This window comes from Camelus bactrianus, chromosome 19, assembly GCF_048773025.1.
Source record: "Camelus bactrianus isolate YW-2024 breed Bactrian camel chromosome 19, ASM4877302v1, whole genome shotgun sequence".
NCBI lineage: Eukaryota > Metazoa > Chordata > Mammalia > Artiodactyla > Camelidae > Camelus > Camelus bactrianus.
This window is the reverse complement of record NC_133557.1, coordinates 27,309,407-27,332,411: the sequence shown is the minus strand read 5'-3', so window position 1 is coordinate 27,332,411 and position 23,005 is coordinate 27,309,407. Positions and strand designations below refer to the sequence as shown.

General features: G+C 41.4%; 1 long non-coding RNA gene across 2 annotated transcripts; it reads right to left on the bottom strand.

The window, feature by feature from the left end:
• Nucleotides 1-3,222: 3,222 nt before the first annotated feature.
• LOC105071831 (uncharacterized) lies at nt 3,223-23,005 on the bottom strand. Of its 2 annotated transcripts, none has more exons than XR_006726204.2 (4): nt 22,583-23,003; nt 16,774-16,912; nt 12,944-13,106; nt 3,223-3,989 (listed from the first exon to the last, which is right to left on the bottom strand). It is a non-coding gene; the product is annotated as an uncharacterized LOC105071831 (long non-coding RNA). The 2 variants fall into 2 exon arrangements; XR_835562.3 differs by lacking the exon at nt 3,223-3,989 and adding an exon at nt 7,139-11,337 and having other exon boundaries at nt 22,583-23,005.

The following is a 23,005-nucleotide window of genomic DNA, read 5'->3' as shown; positions in this document are numbered from 1 at the left end:
TTTTTTCTTTTGGATGAAGACTCAAGTCAAATTCAGGTGGCTATTTGTGAGACACTTACATTGTCAAGACATCCAAGGCCCCCCTTGGATGACCTTGGGATTCAATATTCTGGGAAGAAAGGGGGCCCGAATTTTAGGAACTCTGTAATTGTTCTTTATTTTGAGTGGGTCAGGGGTACTTTGGGTAAAAGCCTAAGAATTAGTTAATGCTGTGCCATTCGATGTGATGCTACCAAAAAAAAAAAAAAAAAAAAGACGAGAGTGAGTAGAAATTTTATGGCTCGAAAAAAATTCATCTAAATTTCATGTGTTTTGGAGGTGACCTCTTTGGAGCTTTCTGGCTCTCTGATTTCGCATTCCAAAGACCAGGAATGAAAGAGGAAGGGTTATAATTTAGGGCCACAGTATAAACACAGTTGATTGCAAAGAACAATAAATTGCCATCAGAAATCAATACATTATTTTCCAAAGCTTGTCTGGGGAAGAATCATTCCATCTTTACAGACACAGTGGATGTTTGCTAGATTTATAGTTGTTTGTTGGGGGTTTATACAGCATCATATTTCCAATGGAATCCATAAGGAAGAGAAGCTTGGCCATTCAGCCTCCCTTTGGGGAATGCAGACTGCAGAGAAATCTCAAGAGAGGGTGCATGCAGAGTTATAAAGGAGCAATCTTTTTCATGTACAATTAATTGTCCAATTAAAGATTCCTGGGCTAGTCCATTTAACTCTCTACTTTTTAGTGCTGTACTTGGCACATGGGGGCCCAAATTAGATAAGTTTATTTTTATTAATGTGGATAATATTAAAAATTTAGACGTCCTGATATCTGATGCTTAGTTGTGTATATTTAAAAGGGAAATTTAACTTGTATTAGGACACTGAAAATCTATAAATATGTTGATCGTGGCCACAGAATGTCCCAAACCCTAGATTATAATTTACCCAGAGCAGGGAAGTAGAATTTGAAGATTTTGGACTCAGGCACAAATAATTTGGGGACATATACTGAACACTGAGTTTCTTCCCCTAGAATCCTTACTTACAGTTATTGGGAATTTGAGATGCACAGTAAAAGCTGATTTATTTGCATTTCACTAATTTGGAGTCCGTGATGCTATGACTTAGCCAGACTAACATCTCCTTGTGCCTTCTAGTCAAAAAGAATTAGCTATGCTATGCAAAAGGACTTTGCCAGGGAGCAGCTTATCTATTTATTAAAGTACTTGACAGACTGGAAATTGCATTTATTGAAATTGTTTTGTAATTTACCTGGACTCCAATTAGTCCAAAACTGTGATGTTTGACTATATTTCACTTTATCCCACAAGAACATCTAGTCCAAATTTTAAACATCACATTTGTTTCTAATAAATTTTTTTTATAAAATTAGATATTTTTCTCCTTTAAAAATCCTTCTTTTCATTTTATACCATAAATAATAATGGAGTGTCATGACTGTATAATAAAACATTCACCTTCCTGGGTAAACTGCTCTGCTCTTATTATCTGTGTCCTGAAACAGAGCCATTCTGTTAACTGAAATCATGAACTGTCTTAGGTCTAAGTATGAATTAAGCAGAACCAGTAAAATGTTAGCTGGCCATTTTCAACCAATGCCATGGAGAAGCTTAGATGTTTCCAAAGTCCCATATTAGACAAAATGCTCAGTGTCCGAGGGTCTTGTGTCAGGTGAATGCGTAGCAAGGTGATTTCTAAGACAGACTTGAATAAAACCAAGGACATTCAAAGGCTGACTTTCCTGACTGTCTCCCCATCTAAATGCACAAAGAGGTGGAAACTGCTCCATCTGTGACTGTCTCAATCTGGAGCATATAATCCCCTTTTTCGGACAGGGTTCAGGGAAAATGGGGGTTTTCTCATTGCCCCAGGGACCTTGTCTGACCCAGCAGGACTTCTAGTGAATAACCACGAGGCCCCTGAAGCAGCATGGTCTTTAAGTTCAGTCCAAAAAGATGCTCAGTCTCGGGGTGGCTCACTTCTGACAAGTCCTGTCGCTAGAACCAAAGAATAGGTAGAGAAGGTTGAAGGGGAAACTGTCCTTTGTGTTCTGTTTCTACTAAAAATTACAAGGATGTCAGGAGCACTGATTTTAATCAGCCTCCCACACGTCGTGAGGATGGAAATCCTAGCAAGTTCCAAAACCTGTAAGTTTCCATTAGACACAGAGTCATCTAGAACTGCCGTCTCAGGGGATGCGCTCACCACCTTTAATGGTCCACAAATTCTTCTGTTTATCTGCATCTCCCCTTCTCACTCTACAGTTTGCCCTTTGTCTTAAAATTACTGATGTGTAAGATAACGCAACATTTGGTCACTTACCAAATACTTATTATTCTGTATCAGGCATTGTGGGTGGGCACTGGAGATACAGAAATTAACATGGTACCCAAAATCCTTGTCGCCAGAGAACTTATATTCCTGGGGGTGGATGTGGGGCCACAATAGACAAGTCTTCTGTGTAAAAACTGGGAGCTGTAAGTACTCCATATACTTATACAGAGAGATATAAGTATTATAAAAAACAAAGCAAGGGGGAGGTGTTGCAGTGATGTGGTCAAGCTGTTTTAGTTAGGAAATCAGAAAGCAGTTCTTGTGTTTTAATGTTCAGCTTCTCGAAGTGTTCCATCAAAAGGCAGTTATATTTTCGTAAGGTGGTGGTGTTAGGATCCTCCAGAGACACAGAACCAATAGGATATCAATGTAGATACAGGTACATAGTAATAGATACAGGGAGAAATACAGATACAAGAGGAGATTTATGGTGGTAATTGTTTCATGCATTTGTGGAGGCTGAGATGATCCACAGTCTGCTCTCTGCAAGCTGGAGGACCAGGAAAGCCAGTGGTATAGTTCAGTCCAAGTTCAAAATCCTGAGAGCTGGCAGACTACTGGGTTAAGTCCTAGAGTCTGAAGGTCTGAGAATGGGGGCTTCCATGTCCAAGGGCAGGAGAAGATGGGCATTCCAGCTCAAGAAGAGAGAGAACTCACCCTTCCATCACTTTTCTGTCCCATTCAGGCACTGAATGGACTGGACGATGCTGCCCCCCTTGCTGAGAGTGGGTCTTTCCTCAGTCTACCAGATCAAATGCTAATCATTTCCAGATACACCCTCACAGACTCACCCAGAACTAGTGTTTTACCAGCTATCTGGGCATCCCTCAGGGCAGCCAAGTTGACATATAAAATGAACCGTGACAGTGGTGTGAGACTAATCTTTATTTCAGCTTGTTAATCATCGATGTCTTGCTTACATGTGGATAAATGTTGGATATTCATGGTCATTTGGAAGACCCATGAGTTGGAAGCTTGAATTTGTACAGCTTTGCTGTTTCCTTTGAAAAAGAATGTCTCATCAGTTACATGTTAGAAGGGGAAGGATGGGTGCCTGACTCTGTAGTCAGACCTGCGGCATGGAGTCCTTCTGTGAGAGGTGGGGTACCTGTGGCACCCCTGTTACTATTGGAGGTGTGCTCCTTAAGTCAGCAGAATTCTTGTGGATTTCAAAGGTGTTCTAGGAGGATAAGGTTGCACACCGACTGATGGGTCAGAGCTGAAGAGATTCCACATCAGCAGCCTTTCTCCTTAAATATGCACTTTTAACTTGCAAGTCTTTCGAACAATAGAGTTGTTAATAATTTAGTAAATCATCTCCAATGTGTTAAAACTTTTATAGCACTTTGGGGTAGCAGTCTGGCAATGTTTTACATCCTGGATGCTACTGCAAATCAAAAATCTTTATTATAGAACCAAGTACGTACACAGAGCTCTCCTAAAAAAGAGGGGAAAGGGACAAATGTTTGTAGATAAATATTTGCATAATAAAAATGTTTTAAGGAGAAAATTTTGTTGTAGTGAGGCTAGAATGAATGCCTAACTTGGAACACAAAATCGAGTAACCTTCATCTCATTCGCCTGGTTTATGATGAGATCTTCAAGTCTGGTTTGATTACAGTCAGGTGAGATCTGAAAGTGAGGAAAACAGGCTTTGCTTATTACTCTGAATAATATCTTGCACTTAGTAGATGTTCAATGAACTTGTGTTAAATTGATACCACCCTGATTTATGGGGACACGTCGTACAGTCCTGAAAACAAGTTTTATTCTTCCAATCAGGAGGAACTCACATACAGCTCATATGTGTCAGGAATTATTAGAGAAATACATGGAAATGCATGGGATATTGGTGCTTTTATGGATATTATGTATATATGTGTATATATATACACACATACACACAATTTTTTTTCTACATCAGTGGTTCTTAACTCTATTCAAACCAATGTCGATTTTTATAACAAATATTTTATACCATATCTTTTTATAAAGTAAAGTAAAATTTGTAGGTAATATGACCTACTTACCATATAATTTTAAAACATCATGTCCTAATCATTATATAAATGAGAAATAGGAGAACCTACTGTGATTTATAGCAATAATAATGTGTATTTCAATACAGGAACATTTAGCACTGACCATGCAAGAAGACAAAATGTGATCGTCAAGTGTTTGCCCTTAGGTATAGAATTGCCTGTTTCTACACATCTTCACAACTAATGCAGATATATTGTGCTGGTTGTTGCATTTAGAAAGTACTAAGCTTTTCCAAAACGGTGAATGAATGACTCCATAAAGTTATGAACCAAAGTAAAAGCTTATGTCCATTTACACAGATATTGTGCTTCTGGAAAACCAAGTTTTTAAAACTGTGGAAAAGATGTTTTAGATTGGTATGTGGAGAGCAGTTAGAATCTGGGCTCATCAGATTATGAACGCATTTGTCACCTACACAGACATCCACGGAAACATTTCAAAGTCATTCAGACACAGGAGCATCCTTTGTTCTTTGAGACAGAGATGTCTGGTATCCCTGGATCTCATTTTCCAAATCATTGTTGTGCCCCCCCATTCATGTGACAACCAAAGGAAATGTCCCTCCATCTTTCCAAAATATTCCCTATGAGGCCGCACCATGCCTGTTGAGACCCACTGGATTATGTCATGAAGGCAAGGCGGAGATTGTGTCTCTCTCCCCTGGCTTATCCTGAGATGTCTTTTTGTCACTGTTTCCCAAGTTCCCAGTAATTTTTGAGACAGTAACACCACATGGCAGTCTCACCACCATGAGACAATATAGTTTTCCTGTTTCCTAGTGATCTAAAATGGAAATGAATGGAAATAAAATGAACCCTGCATGTTTAAAAATAGTTCTGGTTTACATAACTGTAGAACCAGAAAAAAAAGATTGCTACAAGGAGGGAACAGCCCATCACACAGAAGACAAAGATGAATGAAAAGCAGGACTATTTTTCATCTTTAAATATGAAGAAGACAATGTAGCAGAAATGGAAATAATGCAACAAGGAGAAAAGCAGACAAATGATTGTTGAGTTCAGCCAATTTTGAATGTCTGAAAGCGTTGAGAAACGGGTGCATAAATGTAGTTTTGATCATCGTAATACTTCAGATTTTAAGCAAAGCTCAGAAAAAGTGGTTGGTCGGTTAAATTACTTCTGTCCTTGGGTGGTTTGGGTTGTAATGTTAAGGATTTTAAGTAATTGGGTCATAAACACAATTGACCATTAAACTCCAATTGACCAAAATATTGAAGCCATTTGAGAGGGGGGGAAGAAAATGTCTAAATTACAATTAACAGAGTGATTCAATTAAGTTTAGCAAATACTTACTGAAAATCTAGCACGTGTCAGACACTGGGAGGAAACAGGATTTATTAAGCTCTTACCAGAAGCTACACATATTGTTTCCTACAGTTTTCTCGGTATCTCTCTATGTGAGTTTTTTGTCCCCACTTTACAGAGAGAGCACTGAGGTTCAACAAAGCTCAGGACCAATCCTAGAACCTTGGATGTGACCATCCATCTCTTCCATCCTTAGGGAGAAGGGGGGTGTATCATCCAGGTCCTAGGTCCTCTGCTAGGAAATGCGCATGCTCTGTGTCCTTTATTGTTCAAAGAACCAAATGACACAGGGGTGGGTATTTCTTCAGTTTTAAAGCTCAGTCAGTAAAGGCTCAGAAAGTTAAGTGACTTGGTTCAGATCACACCACCAAGGAACAGTGCAGCAGGACGTACAGTTGGGCTGGTGTGATCTCGAAGGGCTTGTTCTTTCCCCCGTGGTCACCTGCGCTTTGTGGCACCGTCTCGCTTCCTCATGTCTCTCCTCATCGTTATTCCTTACACTAAGCTCTTGGGTGATACCTCATTAATTACAAAGATCGAAGAGTAATTTTTTTTTTCATGTAAGAAAACCCTTATACTAGCTAAATGATCTCATTCCCCAAAGAAATCTTGAGAAGTGTGTCATGAAAGAAAGAGCACGGTGGGCAGTGGGAAAAGCACGCCCCCCTCCCCTCTGGGAGCATCGTACGTGCCCGGGATGGGCATAGCAAGGTTTCTGAGAAGCACTGTAGTGAAGACATGGTTTAACTTGGTGAGCACGCTTAATAAGCTCAGGTTTTTCCCAAACTTATTTGACCAAAGCATCCAATTCGCCAGGAATATCTGTTGAATTCCTCAGAATCTGTTTTATCTGAGACATTTGGGAACAAAAAAGATCATCTAATTAGTTTGGGAGACAAGATAGCTTTTTGCATATTTGCCCTACCTTTTGCAAAATTGAAGGGAGCCCAAGGTTCTGCCCCTGCTTTGAGCACCTCCTGTTCCCTGTCTTCCAAAGTCCCTTCCTCGACTTCATTCACAATCTTTTCTCAAATATTCCCCCAAGGATCTTGAGTATCAGAGGCTTTGGTGACACTGAGGCACTGGGACAATGTTGGATACCAGGGGTGGGGGAGGGTGATGGCTAGGGACATGTCTGGGGTCCTTTAAATCATATCAGGAGTCCTTTGCTGTTTGGTTTTTTTTTTTTCAGTTTATCCCTTCCCATCCCCTTCCCTCCTGGTAACCATAAGTTTGTTTCCTAGAGTCTTTGGAATGACAGATTAAAACAAGATTCTTGTTAAAAGGTGCTTTATCTGGATGACTTCAAAATCTGTGGACTTGGCTCTAAGTCCAGCATTCTTGCTCTGTTGCGTCCCACTGCCAGCCAGTTCCGAATGTTTCATCAAGGCACAGCATGAAGAAGTCTGGTCAGATCAGGAAAACGAAATGAATTTTTGCAGCTTAACTTCAAACTGGGGGTGGCGTTTCTTTTCTTGACTCAAGAGGGCTTGACTAAATCCTCCATCTTGAAACTAGTTAAAGTGAAGGTAGGTTCCCCCAAGCTACCAATCAAAAGTAACGCCTCTTTTCTCAGAGTTCTTTTTTTGTGTTTTATTTCATGATCCTCTAATGACCGTTGGCACGTCTGCCACAGGTCATCATCATAGAGGACTCTGTTCTTTAAACTCCTAGGTAAAAAGTCCTCCATAGCCAAGATCTACATCATTTCTTGTAAATCACTGACCACAGCATCCTGCATTCAGTAGGTGCTCAGTGACTTGCTGGCATGAGCAATGGCCTGGTTGCTATGTTAGCAGGAGCGACAGCTATGAACCTCGAATGTGGGTTCACTTCCAGACCGTTCCAATGCACTGTAGCATTTCTGATTCTAATTTTGCTTCTAGAGTTTTCTGATTTTAGTAGCATACAGAGGCCATGGAGAATGGAAGGGCATACGTCTTGGAGTCAGATGACCAGAGCTCTGTCATTTACTGGTGTACACTCGGCTGGTTGGCTTTTTATGCGTCTATTTCCTCACCTGTAAAATATGTACTAATTTCTTTTTATTGAAGTACAGTCAGTTACAAGTGTCAATTTCTGGTGTCCAGCACCATGTCCCAGTCATGCATATACACACACTAATTCGTTTTCATATTCCTCACTTGTAAAATATGGATAACAGTGAGCCTTTCTTCGTGCATTTGCTGTGAGGATTAAATGAGGTTTATTCCATATGAAGTGCTTGGAACAGTGCTCAGCGAACAAGAAAGCTACCAGGGACACGTAAGGGAGATCCACAGAAGAAAAGCCTTAAGTCATGTGTCACGTTTGTAAGGGACGGAGAGGCAGGAGAGAGATCTAGTATGATGGCACGTGTGACTCAAAAATACAATATACGTTTGAACTAAGAGGTGCTGGGATGTTTTGGAAAGAATAGCGGGATGGAAATCAAAAGATCTGAGATAGATTCCTCATCTGAGCAATGAGATGATCACAGTCTATAAATAATAATCAGTTCAAGATTTGCAGTTACTAACTGCTATATACAAAATAGATAAACAACAAGGTCCCACTGTAGAGCACATGGAAGTATTCAATAACTTGTAGTGACCTAGAATGGAATAGAAAAGGAAGATATGTATGTGTATATATATGACTAAACATAATGCTGTACCCCAGAAATTGACACAACATTGTAAACTGACTGTACTTCAATAAAAAAAAATCTAAAAAAATAATAATTATGAAGTAATACATGTTGAACTTGGCCATGTGTGAGGCCAAGTGTGCTCTGAGGGCTTTCCCCTTCTTACAACAGTGCTGTAGGAACTGTATCAGGTTTACATTTCCAGCATATCTTCTTTCGGATTTAATTGAGACTATTATCGCCCTCCTTGGGCAGAGAGCTTGGGAGTTCAGCTTCATCTGTCAGCCCCTAAATTGAGGTCACTCTCTCTCTCTCATAATCTGACTCCAAGTCTCACGCCCTACGAGGCTCTCTCACCCTGACCACATGCAGCTAAACCATGCCATCAGGCACATTACCTACAGCCATTCTGAAACAAACACATAAGTGGTTGATGAAAAGGGTGCTTGGGACCACAGCATCAGTCTCCAACACATACCTGTAGACCCAGCCTACTCCCGACTTCTCTTTCCCCAGGACAATTAGTGTAATCTGATGACTCCGAGATCTGTTTTGAATTTATTCTTTATAATTTAAGCAGAAAGAGGGGGCCAATAGGTAACATTGCAAAATGCTGCATAATTTTGTGAACTGAGAGCAGCATAATGAAGACTATTTAGTACATATTTGAAAAGCTGTGTGGAAAGCATGGAAGGTGTGTGGAGATAATTGTTGGATTGTCATGGTAATTCATGAGATTGATCCTTGTGGAAGGTGTTTGGTATTTCAAACCTCGTGGAGAGAATTTTCACCATCTAGTCAACATTAATTTGTGAGTATTCAGAAATAGGGTCTGGAGAGGGAGTGCAAGAATGCATGTGGGGAAAAAAAAAACCAAACAAACAAAAAAAAATGACACATGACACCCAACACCCAAATGGGATGAATGCTCAATTTGAGTGAGAAATGCAGTGATCTGTGTTGTCAGATAAAAGCCCAGGTTATCACTCATTTTGTTAAGCAAAAATACAGCGTGAGGAGGATATCATCTTTAATTATTTCATTTCATCCCAAGGATAGATTCAAGTGATGCAAATCTTAAAAAAAAAAATATGTTCACTTGGGTGAGATTTAAATCTTTCAGCTTACACGTGCTAGGGAAATCCTGATTTCACAGTATAATTTTGAGCTTTCTCTTCTCTGTCTTCACAATATACTGTTGAGCTTGAAAAGGCTCTTGCCTGCCAACCTTCTCTCTTTCTCCCTGTGGCCCGGGTCTCCAATCTATACAAGCTCCTTGTGCTACACCAAAGGTAGAATTTCCTTCTTGCATCTGACAGCTGTGGCTAATGGGCTTTATTTTCAAATTGAAGAAGTTAGCATCCAGAAGAGATTCCAGAAATTTCTAACCACCTAATGAATGACACAAATCCCTGAAAGGTTATTGATGAAAAGGTGGCAGCTGATTAGATATTTGAAGGCAGAATTTTAACGGAGCCTTACAGACTTCTTCATTTGAAGGTGTAAGGGGCAAACGCACTATTAGGGTCCCAAGGAGTTTGTATCTGGCGGAAGGTAATAAATCATAAATGTGAAAGAACATGCAAGTGCGTTTACATTTATAAGGGCCATTCGGTGTAATGAGCCATTATTGCCAGTCTTACTAGGAGAAGCCCACATTTCCAATTTTGGAATTTATGTGTTTTCAACAACTAGTTTTTTTTTCTTTCTTTCAGAATCTATACAGTATAGGTATATCGTCATAAGGGGGCATCTGAAAACATCCTATAGAAGGACGCTGTTTCATATGTTTATAAAACTTCACAAGCCTTTACTAGAATTGAAGAATTTATAGAATTCTTAAAGAATTAATAGAATTGAACTATTTACACACCCATACGCACAACTTTCCTCTCTTTTTTTTTCCATTCTTTTTTATTGAAGAATAGTCAGTTTACAATGCTGTGTCAATTTCTGGTGTGCAGCATAATGTCTCAGTCATCCATATACATACATATATTCCTTTTCATATTCTTTTCCATTCTAGGTTACTACAAGGTATTGAATATAGTTCTCTGTGCTATAGAGTAGAAACCTGTTTACCTATTTTATATATAATAGTATCTGCAAATCTTGAACTCCCAATTTATTCCTTCCCACCCTCCATTCCCCCTGGTAACCATATTTAACTTTCCTCTCTTGAATCTTAAATTTGTTCAACAGACATTTAATGAACGCATGTCCTGTGTACTGGAGATACAGAGACCTCATTTAACTGAGCACGTACTTTTAAACAATATTAAACGGATCCATTACATAAGTAACACAGACTCACTTAAGAAAATCTGGACAACTGAGAATTTTTGAAGATGCTGGTGCACCTCCTTGTGACTTTGGTTCACCAGTTTCATTCTCTCCACTTTGTATTTTATGTGAAACGGGATTGTATTATGCATCCTGTCTCATAGACTCTCTTTCTTCACTTAATATTGTTAACATGTCCCCAGACCAGTGACTATCCTTGGACAGCAGGATGTTGAACAAGCACTTGCTAACTCATCATCTGGTTGTACCATGTTTTACTTAGCCTAATGTAACTGCTCAAGAGGGACATTCACAGCTTTGTTGCTCTGGTAAATAACACTGTAACAACTGTCCTGGTGAATACACACTGCAGTACATTTCTGTCCCCGTAGGACACATTTTTAGCAGTGCCATTTCTAGATTAAATGAATGAACATTTTGAGGGGTTTAATACAGTTGAGAAAATTGCTCAAGAAAGTTTGTACCAACAACCCCTATGTTACTCGATTTCATGCTATCTCGTCCGTCTCCTGGGCAGAATTTATCACAGTTGCAAATGAATGCTTAATTTGTTGCTTTATGTCCACATCTTCCATGGGAATGTAAGTCCTATGAGGACAGGGGGCTGCAGACTCCGACACTGCTGTAACTTCGGCACCTGGCGCTGTGGCTGGCACAAACAGACGCTCAATAGATGTTTCTGAGTGAAAGGAGGGAAGAGGGGAAAGATGAGCCAAGTGGGAGGGAAAGAAGAAGAAATTTGAAGTGAAGGGAGAAAGAATGGAAAGATAGAATCATTCTGGCTCAGTTTCTTTTGTTTGTTGTTGTTGTTGTTGTTGTTGTTGTTTTCAGTTTGTCAGTTAAGGGGGAGTGGTTAATAGGTAGGTCTTGCGTTGTTTTCAATCTGACATTTTTCAGCACTGGAAATTATAAATAATATAAATAGTATCTATCCAGGTCAGTGAAAATGGCTTTTAGAAATGAGAAGGATTTAATGGAAGAGAACAGGTAGAAATGTGTAGATTAATGCCTGATTGCACAATGTGATACAGGTTACTTCCTACTGGGGAAACAGAAACCAAGGACTGCCTTCCAGTGTGGATGCAACACCTGGTGATAGAACACTGGACATAGCGGGCTTACCTCGGGCACAAGGGACATGAATGGAGGGAGGATGGCAGGGAGATAAGAGGGAAAAAATAACAAGTAGACAAATATTTGCACTTATGCTGCAAACACAGATTGGCAAAGCATTAAAGAAAATGAATGTCTTCCCTCCAGTGACTGCTGGAGAGGACACGGAGAAGTAGAGCCTTTAAGGGAAGCAGAGGAAGAAATATTGGTACAGATAAGAAGGGCCTGCTGTTTAAAAGACTAGAACACAGATTCTTAAACTAACGTGTATGTACTGGGTTGAAGACCGTTCAACTTAGAAAAAGGAAATTGTTTTTCTTATGTAACTTATTTCATAGACTTTCTTGAAAAAACTTTTTTTTTCCCCTGCCTCAGGAGGAAAGGATCTGGCCCCTTTGAGAGGATTTTGGAGCTAATACTAGGCTGTGTGCCAAGTATGGTAAATACATTGACATGGGAGAAAATCTGACCATAATATCACGAGATTGGGACTATCCAAGAGGGAACCGTGTGCATCAGTGGAAGCTAATGCAGAATTGTATATTTGGCTGGTGCACAACAAATATTAAATGTTAATAAAACAAATTCCACTGTTTTCAACTCTGGGGAGTGGAGGCTGTGCTCAGGGACTTTTGTTTTGAATCCCGTAACTAAAATTAGTGTTTTAAAAAAGTACTGTTCCTCTATGAAACTACAGAAATTTAAATCCTCTCTGTTAGGTTTATGCTGGGTTTAAGAAATGCAAAGGTGAGACTTCAGGAGAGGAGGTTAAGATAAGATTAGAAGGAAAAAATCAAACAGAGGGTATTTAAATACCATACTACGAATGAGTAATATATTCAGCCTTGTAAGAAGGCTTGCGAGATCTAAAGGAATAAGCGGAGCTGTGGATAAAAAGGAATTTAAAGCAGGATAGGCGCGTTGGAGACGGCGGTGATTAAAGGGTACCATTCAGAGTCTTAACAACGTGAGGCAAATAGCTTATACTCAGTGTGGTGGCTCTTAGATGAATTCATTCAATATTTCCCGTTTCTTTAAGAGGATGTAAGAAAGTCATTTACTCTGTACTGGGCAGGAGACACCGTGTTCCAAAATGGGGCTCTTAGCGCTCCAGCTCTAGGAAGGGAGGGCTCTCCGTCAAGGGGATGCTTTATTTAACTTTGTCTCCTTACCTGCCTCTAAATTCTGGATCCCTCCAGGGAAGCCAGGTTGCTCCTGGGGCTGTTCATGCCTTGAGATGTTAACTGAAGTAGAGAGCGTGATGGCTCAAGGAAGTCTCATGATTCTGCCAGTCGTTTGACGGTGGAGAAGAGAAGGGGGAGAGGGACACAGAGCCTGCAAAGTTGCAAAGGGGCTTCATTCCACAGGGTTTTGAGTTAGGTAGACCTGAGCTTAAACTGCAGCTGTCTTTTGTTGGTCAAAACTCTAGGCAAGTTACTGAAATTCTCTGAGCTTTATTCCTCCCCAGAGAATAATATTTGTGCATTATAGATTGAAGACAGAATTTAAAATAATTCTGTATGCAGTGACCTTAATAGAGCCTGACACAGTAGAAACATTTAGGAAGTGGTAGTTTAAAACCAAAGTAACAGGAATAGAACAGTGGCTGCTTCATGATCGATGGTCACACGATTTGGCCTTCTAAGAAACATAAATTTTGAGTTCAATTTTTGTTTTTACATTTAACTAGGCAGTGGAAAAGAGGAGAAAGAATCTTGCAGTGAAGTTAGAAGGCTGGGTTTCTCTGCATGACCTTGAGCAAGTCATTAAACCTTGTGGGCTTTGGTGTTCCTGTATTAGCTTCTTATTGCTGCTGTAACAAGTTGCCTCCAACTTAGTATCTGAAAACAAAGTTAGTTTATTGTGGGACAGTTCTGTAGTTCAGAAGTCTGGCACAGGCCTCGTTAGGCTACAGGGTGTTAGCAAGCCTGTGTTCCTTCTGGAGGGTCTAGGAGAGAATCCACCTCCTGGCCGTTTCCAGCTTCTGGAGGCTGCCCGCATTCCTTGTCTTGTGCCTCTTTCTTCATCTTCAAAGCCAGCAACTGCTGGTGGAATCCTGTCCCCATCACATGCCTTTGAGCCCCCTCTCCTGCCTCCCTCTTCCACTTTTAAGGAGACCAAGGTAACCTGGGAACATTGCTCCATCTCAAGGGCAACTGATTAGCAACCTCAGTTCTGCAAGTCTAATTGCCCCTTGCCGTATAAGGTGCCTGTATTCACGTGTTCTGGGCATCAGGACATGGATATTTTTGGGTGGCTGTCATTCTGCCTACTACATTTATATCTGTTAAACAGAAGTAATGGCTAGTATTGTAGAAGTTATTTTAAACTAAAACATGTTGCCTTTCCATTCATTGGCTAAGCCTGTTTAGCACAAGGGCTTTTTTCTTTTATTCTGCATCTTTCTTACGTAAACCATGTGATTAACCCGTGTTGATCGTCCCCAGCTTCTTTTTTTTTAATTAAGAGGGAATAAAAAATACTGTGAAGCAATGTGTGTAGACTATTTTTAGATACTTTAATGATTTTTCTCATTTTATATGGTTTTCTCACTCAAGCCTAGGTCAACTACCTTTCCAATTTCCAATTTAATTTTCATTGAAAAATTATTTTTCACTAATATTCACCAATTTATGTAACATATGTATGCCTTCAATAACATGGCATAAGCAATTACACTTGATCTTGGTTTGCATAGAATTTACCCAGCAGAAGCACAGGTGTTTAGGCAATCAGGCGATCCAGGGACTAGTAAGCATCCGTCACAGTGTTTTACTGAAGCCATGGAGATTGTTGAGTTCGTTAAGCGGAGATTAATTAAAAGAGCTTCTAAGATAATAGACACTAATGTTATTGAATGCTTATTACGTACCAGGCACCATGTGATATGTTTACCTGCACTGTATCTTTTAATTTTTATTACAACCCTTTGAGGAAAGTTGAACCTGATAAGAGAAGTAATTTCCCCAAAGCCAAGTAACGAGTAGGAATAAAGTTAGGATCTGAAGTCTGACTCTGCAGTTAATCACACAGTCTTACTCCCAGTCTGTTACCCACTCTGCCGTACAAACCTCACGGGCCACATGAAGGATTAAGGAGCACTCATGCAGAAATGCCTGGAGGACCCAAGGCTTGGTCATGGTTGGTGTTTTATCCCATTTGGCTGATTCAAATCTAAGGATTTAGCTTAATAATTATCAACCAGAAGCAATCAATTATGCAGCACGGGCTGTCAGTGAAGTCCTGTGCCTGGAAGTGTTAAGATTTATAAAAAGACATAATAGACTACATATAATAATAGCTATGAGGTATTGAGCACTCATTCTGTCCCAGACCCTGGGTTAAGCTCTAGCATATGTTATCTCCTTCAATCCATGCCCATAACTCTATAAGTTGATACTATTACTATCCCATTTTACAGTTAAGATTACTAAGCAAAGGGAAGTGAAATTGTTTGCTCCAGGTCAGAGAGGTGGCAGGTGGTAAGGCTCTAAGGGGATCTGATGCAGTTTATCAGATTCTAAAATTCAGTCCTGGAAATCTTTCTCTGAGGAGAAAGGTAGGTGGAATAATACAATAAAGAAACAACTGACAAAATTTAGCCAATTGTCAAATTGGCTTAGTAACTTTTGGTTTCCATTTTATTATCTCCCCGAAGTCCTGTTACACCTGCAGACATTGACGTAATCTAAGCGTAATCTGTATAATTGATCAAAAGCCAACAATAATAGGATGCACACATGTTTTGTAGATTTATCGGTTATGTTAAAAATTTTTAGAATTAGGAACTACTTGAATGTAACACCAATTATGATAGCCATGTTGAGATGAAAATCTGATTGGGTAGAATACTGAGTCCCAGAATTCTTGGCCAGTTACCAACAGCCTTCCCATTTTTGAAGGAGACGCAAAAAGAGAATACTCTTGAAAAAATGCTCAGCCTGCATTTTTACAGAGAAATTCTGACCCTGGACTGTGAAGCTGAACCATGATGACTCTGTTGGCTACACTGGCCAAAGGTCTTCCTGAAAAACAGGTTGACCAGATATTTTTGCTCTGCTCCCTAGCTGGGTCTACAACCTAATCAAAGTTGTAAATGGTTTCCATCTAGGCTCTTTCGAGCCTTCAGAGTTCCATGGACCTCTGAACCATGCTACCACCCAAGAGCCCTTGCAAAATGGAAACAGAACAAGTGGATTGAACTCCCACTTCTCCTCTCTAGTTAATCTGGGTGGCTGTCTATCTGGTGTGTTTATTTAAACTCGGGATTCCATTTTGTTTGATTAAATAGTTCTGAGGCTTTTTTTCTCTCTCTTTCTTCACTGTTCTAGGTATTGGTCCTTTGAAGATAGAGACCAAAAAAGATGAAGCAAAGGAAACAGGTAATAAGAAGTGTTACCCTCGAGGCCTTTCCTGGACCGCTGAAAGCAATGTGTGCTGATCACGTGACCCCTTTGCCCTTTGTCCAAGGATGTGTCGGCCCTTTCTCATTTCCATCACATGTATCTCTCTTTTCTCAGGAGAATACAAGCTCCAGAAGCAGGACCGTTGTCCACCTTCAGCACTTTGGTCCCCGTTCTCAGAGGAGCATCTGGTTATTGGTAAGCATTTATATATTTGTTTGAATGAATGAATAAAACCCAGGTGCATAAATTAATGAATGAAGAGTCGTTGGGGAGGAGCAGACTTGACAAAGGAGGGCAAATTAGGGCAGGGAACGGCGACATTTAACATGATCAAATGAAATGACTGACACAGGAGTGGAAGTGCTTTCTGCTTGGTTTGTATCGTGATTTTCAAGGTCAGTATCAAGATCATGTCAGCTTGGGAAAGTGGACATTTCTTCTCCCCTTTCAACATACCACCAGTGGGTCCACTTTAAAGGAGACTATTTCCGGGTGTAGTGTGGCTGGAATATCTCTTGGAGTTGAAAGGGCAGAGTTCTGTCCCCTCACAGTAATTTTCTAGCTATGGGATTTGGGAGCAAATCACGTAAACCTACCTGTGTAATGAGGTTTGTAACGCTTTTGCCTCCTACTGTGAAATCAGAAAGGTAAGTCCCCTTTTCGAGAAGGGAAATGTGAAATAGATCTCTCTTTCTGTCTTCCTCCATCTCCATTTCCCATCTCTTCTGGCCCAGCCTTGATGAAAGGAATCATAAGTTAGGCGAGGGATTTTGCAAAGAGAGGAAACAATCCTAAGGACCTAAAAATACCTTTTTGTTCAGGTGCTCCGATGGGCAGCATTTTTCTCTATAAACAAGACAGAGGAGGATACGGAATATTTAAAACTTGTGAATGAAATATGGGGCAATGGTTCCAGGTAAAATTAAATTTGATTGTGATCAGTTCTTTTTCATAAGCTCGATAATCTCCCCACGTTTTCTCATATTCAATGTAAAGAAGATAAACCTCAGAACCATCAAATATTTAGAGTGTACAGACTTTCTTAATTTTAATTTAGGACTCCAACCTTTATCCCAGGACTTGAGTGAATGCTAGAGCTCTAGTTTTAGAGAAAATGTGTCATAAAGCTACGTTGTAGAAAGAGTGTTCATAAAACTTTGTCTTATCACTTCTACTAATTGTCAACAGCCTCACAAGTTCCCCCTCCCCACTACCCCCTTTTTCAAAAAATCTGTGAAGGAGAAAGCAGTTCAGCTTGTGTTTAAAAATTGACTCTCACGTGTCGTTAGAAATCCAATAATTGCCAGAGCCTCTTGGTCTTGGTTATCTTACAGGCTTGTTGTGAAAAACCAAGTGAAACGATGGCCTCCCAAACTGTTAACTGTACAAGATGGAAAATGCGCGTCTAAGACATTGGGTGGTGCTGTGGGTGGTCTGAGCTTCAAGTGTGGGCCACGTGTGAACATCTGTCAACCATGGGCTTTGGAATAAACCAAGACACTTTCCATACATTATCACTGTCTCCTTGGAACAACCATTAGAGATTGAGCCTCTTAGATGCCCTGAATATTAGGAAGATTATGACCTAAGTTCCTACTTCATGTGAAGTTCAAAATAATCAGTAAACAATACACATATGAATGAAAGTCCTACAAATTTCTGCTTTCCCCCTCAATTACTATTTAGACTTTTAACTTGTAAAATATCCATTTCTTATCCCCCCCAAATTAATGCCTTTGCCAGTGCCCCAATCATGTACTGCATTTGCCTACAGGGGACTCAGGCACGGGATTTATATCGTCTTCCAGATGGTGAAAATTAAATAGTAAAATCCATCCCGAACTAGTTGCTAACCACCTTAATCCAACATTTTTTTTTCAAAAGAACTTTGGCATCTTCTAAGATTGATTTTTTTCCCTGGTCCCAAGTTTGGCTAAGTGAACCATTAAGAGAGAAACAAATGGAACCACGTAACAAATTAAGACCCGCCTCAGGCACCAGCACACTTTTTTTTTTTTAACTCCCATCTGCCGAGCTCAGGTTTCTGAAGTGCAATGCGGCAGAATGTGGGTGTGCGCTTTTCTGCCCTTGTCTTCTCTCCCTGGAGATCCCTGTCCTTCCTATTTGAAGGCATGATGTGACATGAGGACCCAGTGCCCAAGGGCGACCAGAACATTGTGCAGTCCTGGTGGCCGGGAGCCTTGTGCGCAGACCTCATCTGGGGGGCAGGTCCCCTTGATGGATGTATCTTTCTTTCCATCTCATACACCTGTTCTCAGCCGCTCCCCGCACACAGCCTGTGTCTGCGGGCCCCGCCTGGCAGCGAGTATTGATGGCGGGGGCTGGAGGACTACTTTGAGGAAGACTTAGGGAAAAGGAGTCCCTTCGTTTCTATGGGGTAATAAAGAATCCGGTAAGGGTCCTGTTTCTGGAACACAGGTGCATCCTGAATTTATTCAGCACCTGCCCTTGCAAAGCAGTGCACGTTTTCTCTCAAGTCTGTGTGTGATGTGTCGGGGGATGTGCTGCCTTCTCTATGCCAGGAGGATGCTGGGATCCATCCTGGGGCGGGGGCGGGGGGTCTCTCTCCTCCAGCTCTGACACCTGTGAGATTCGCATTCATGGTAAATCCCTTGCACTTTCCCTCCTCAGTGTCTGGGAGAGAAGTGCTCCCTGCTGTTGACCTGGATAGGTGGCTCCAGTCAGAGCTGTCTTTGAAGGTGTGGGTTAAAGGATGCTATCCCCAAGTTTGTATGATTCCAGTGGCTCCCCATTATGGTTGGGAGAAACCCATCCAGCTCGTCTCTGGGACCTCACCCCTGATCCTTCTCCCCAAGCTCAGTGGGCTCTGGTCCCTTTAACAAGCCGACATGTGCTGGAGTGAGATCCTTGCCTTTGTTCTTCTCTCTGTGTGGATCACTTCCTTCTAACTCTTCCCCTGGCCAGACAAGTGTCATCCCCAGTGTCACCTCCACAGGGAGGCTTCTCTGATTCCCCTGATCTAAGAGCCCAAGGATGCATCCTCTCCCATCAACTCTTTTCATTTTTGTCACAACCATTAATGGAAGCTGAAATTACCTTGTTTATCTGTTGTTTGTCTGTTTTTCCTAGAAGGATGTATGGTGATGGTTAGCAGCCTTGTCTCATGTATTGCTGTATCCTTCGCAGCTTGAAGAGAGTACAGCAGGTGTCCAATGAATGTGTGTGTAATGACTGCATAACAGCAAAACAACATGGCGGCCGATACTTAACTTACTGTGTCCGGTTACTGGTCCAGGTGTTTTTATATTGACTAGTTGAATTCTCACATTGGCTTTATGAGATGGATACAATTAGGACCCCCATTAACAGCCTAGGAAACTGAGGAACGGAGAGAATGACTAATTTGCCAAGTGTGTTGATGACATGACCGAATGGACTCTTCTCTGGCTTTGTGCTTTCTGGGTGGAGCGTAAAAGATCAGCCACAGACATCTTTGAATACTGTGATCTGAAAACTTGGAGCTTTTACTGTGTCGTGATGGTCCCCACTCAAGTGAGAAAGCTCACAGTTCCTTTGTAGGTAATTAACAAAGCTTATTTAAGAAGTAGCATTTTTTTAAAGAAAGAATTCTCTACGTCTTCAGCACTGGAGAATCAGAGCAGGAGTTACACAGGGACACAGCACTGGGTCATCTGGCAGGTACCTGAGACTCTCAGGGACTGAAACAGTTTTCATTTTCTTTTCATTTTTTTTTTCATCACACCCTTAAACCCTGTACAATTAAGAAAATCCCCTCAATATGTTCAGATTAATAAAGCAAATATTTTACAAGCTGGTTTTCTTTCCTGAGTATTAGAATGAGCAATTCAGAGCAACGTGAACCCTACTGGCTTTATTGAAATATTAAAACATATAAATAATTTATATAGAGAAACTCACAGAAGATATGAAATCTTCAGAACATTACATGTATAAATTATATACACTGTTTGATTCAAGAAGTTTAATATATTAGGAAATATCCCTCTCTCTCTCCCATGCTCAGCCTACTCTGAATAGGATTTGAGGGGAGAGAGGTTAAAATGAATACGGAGAAAGGATATTCGGATTCCAGACTACCGGTTTTCGCAAAGAGCAAAACCAACCATTGTTCCCAAATCAGCCAGACGTGTTCCTTGGGAAAACAGATGCCTGTTCATGAGAGGCCATAGTACAAGTGTTATTGCTGGAATAAAAATATCCAAGCTAGGTTGGGTCTCATTCCCTTCCCCCACTCGACTCCTTTGTAATGGTTGTAATGCCTGCAATTCCTCCTTCAATGCTTTATTCTCCCCTAGACCTGAAGCTCAAGGAGGATGTTGCCTGGCTCACTGCCGTGTCCCAGTAGCCAGAGCTGTGTGATTGGAGGCTCATTACTCAACCTCTCTGTGCCTCAGGAGCCTCATTTGTCAATTGCAGGTAGTAAAAGTAGTTAACTCAAGGGTTATTACGGGGAATACACATGTCAAGGCAAGTAATACAGAATAGTCTAGACGTCCAGAGTAAAACCCAATTTCAGTTGTTATTATTTTCAATAGAATGTTGGTTACTCGGGAGACGGGACTTCATATCTTTTGTCCGCTGATTCCCTAGTACCTATAACAATGCCTTGGACCTAACTGGCACCTTATTAGTAATTCTTGAATAAATTAATTATGAAATTAATATTTTAGACCCTTAATGATTAGATTCTAATGCGGGGCTGCAGTATGGTGAAGGAGCACCACGGCGCACACACGCACACACTTTTATTTTTACGGTTCACAGTGTAAACGTCTGTCCAGCTATTGGGAGGACAACCGAACAGCACGAGGTGTCCTCACAGCTCGGGACATCTGGGACGGCGGGTCATTTGCCGTCAGCTCTCAGCTGTCTTTGAACTTCTGCCTCTGGCCAGTTCCCCAGATGTTTCCTGATGCTCTGAATCAAAGCCATAGCTTGCTTTCATTTTGCAGAGGGGCAGTGCAACTTCTCACATGCATTGTAGCAGGGAGGTAAATAGCCTCTCACCTTAAATGCCAATTTATTGTCCCCACTCTGTCACACTTGATTAAAATACAGAGTTTGCCTCCAAGGCTGAAATTAGCTTTTCATTTTGACTGACTGCCATCCAGGTCTGAAAAATAGCAGCTCGTTTGTTTCAATATTTACCACATCTCTTCAGAAGAGGTTTACATTATGGCCAATTAGGACTTAATTGTTACCCATAACTCAAACATTTGCTGGCTGTTAACAGAGTAAAAGCCATCTTTTTTTTTTTTTTTTTTTTTTTTACTATCCTGACTTCCACAACCCTTGGACCCTTGGAACACAGACTGGAGGATAACCTCTCTCCCTTAAGATGGGACTGGTGGAGAACGTAATGGTCCTTTCCGCTCTTTGCTTCAGGAAGTGGCTGGAGGCAGGCGTTAATTGTCCAGTTCAATGGAAGATGGGTGAGCCCGGGTGTCAGGCATCTGTTGTTTTTACCTCCCTGATCTGCATTTCCCAGTGTCCTGCCAGCAGAAATCTCATTTGGTTTTGGAGACATTCTCTGCTGCTTGGATTACACCCTCCTCCCAGCTGGGCTTCCGGCTTCCTCCACTGGCCCCCACCGTATCCTCAACACAGCAAAGCAGAGCGATCCTTTTAAAATATGTCCAATCACGTGATTCCTCAGTTGCAAAGCCTGCAACACCTGCTTGTCTCACTCAGGATTAGGGCCAGTGCAGTGACTCGTGGGGCCCTGTGAGCCTCCATGCCCGGCACATCCCATGACACTTGCTTGATTTGACATATTATACATTTATTTGTTTATTGTCTGTCTCCTTTTTTGAAGATATAAGTTCCAGGGCGACAGGGATGTGTTTGTTTATTTCTGTAGCCTAGTGTCATTATTATTTCTCTCTTACTTTATTGGCCACTGTCTTCAGGTACCTGGTACCTGGTACCCAATTGCCCTGCAGGCCCCGGCTTCCCAGTGCCTCTGAGCAACTTCCCCCTTCTCATGACGCTGCAGGTGGCAGAATAACCCATCCTTTATTATTATCGTTATCCCACATCACTCTCTTCCCCTCGGTGCGTGGTGCAGAGAACTAATTGACTCTGAGGTAAGAGAGGACTTTCACACTAGAAAGTTTTTACTGCATCCAAATGCATGTCTAATTGCAGGAATTTTAGGCAGCACGTTAAAGTTTTGTGTTTGCAGCAGATGCCTGAGAAAGGGACATTGAGGAAAGCTTTCCAGGAGTAGTTTAGATGACGGCACCCAGGAGGTCTGTGGGCCAGGAGATGTCCCACAAATGACAGGAACCAGAGGGACGTTTCTTTTAGCCTGACCCGTGTTTAAAAGGAAAAAGGACCAATATTGAAAAAACGAGAGATTTCATAGAGAAATCCACTTACCAGCTTTTCCTGAAAAACTGGACAATCTTGCAGATTTCTTCCCGGCACCGCTGTCTGGAGCTGGGGCTCGTGTGGCCGTTTTGGTGTCTGCGTTCACCATGGCCCCGCCCCCCAACCCCCTGGGGCCTCTTCGCTCATTTACGTGGTTGGGCCTGTGTTCACGTCAGTGACCACGTCTTCAAGCCTCAACTGAACATGTCCCAGGCTTAGTTTCTGAGTGAGTTGGAATCTCTTATCTCAGTCTTAGGAAATGCACCCCAATCTAGTGCTGGCAGGCGTGGTTACACGTGTCCCTTCGGTGTGTCTGGCGGGTGTGTCCGTGAGCCCAGCGAGCCTGCGTGGTCTTCCTGCTCTGATACTCTTGAAACCACTTGCTCTGCAGCATTTAAAAAAATCACTGATGCCTGTGTCCAACCCCAGACC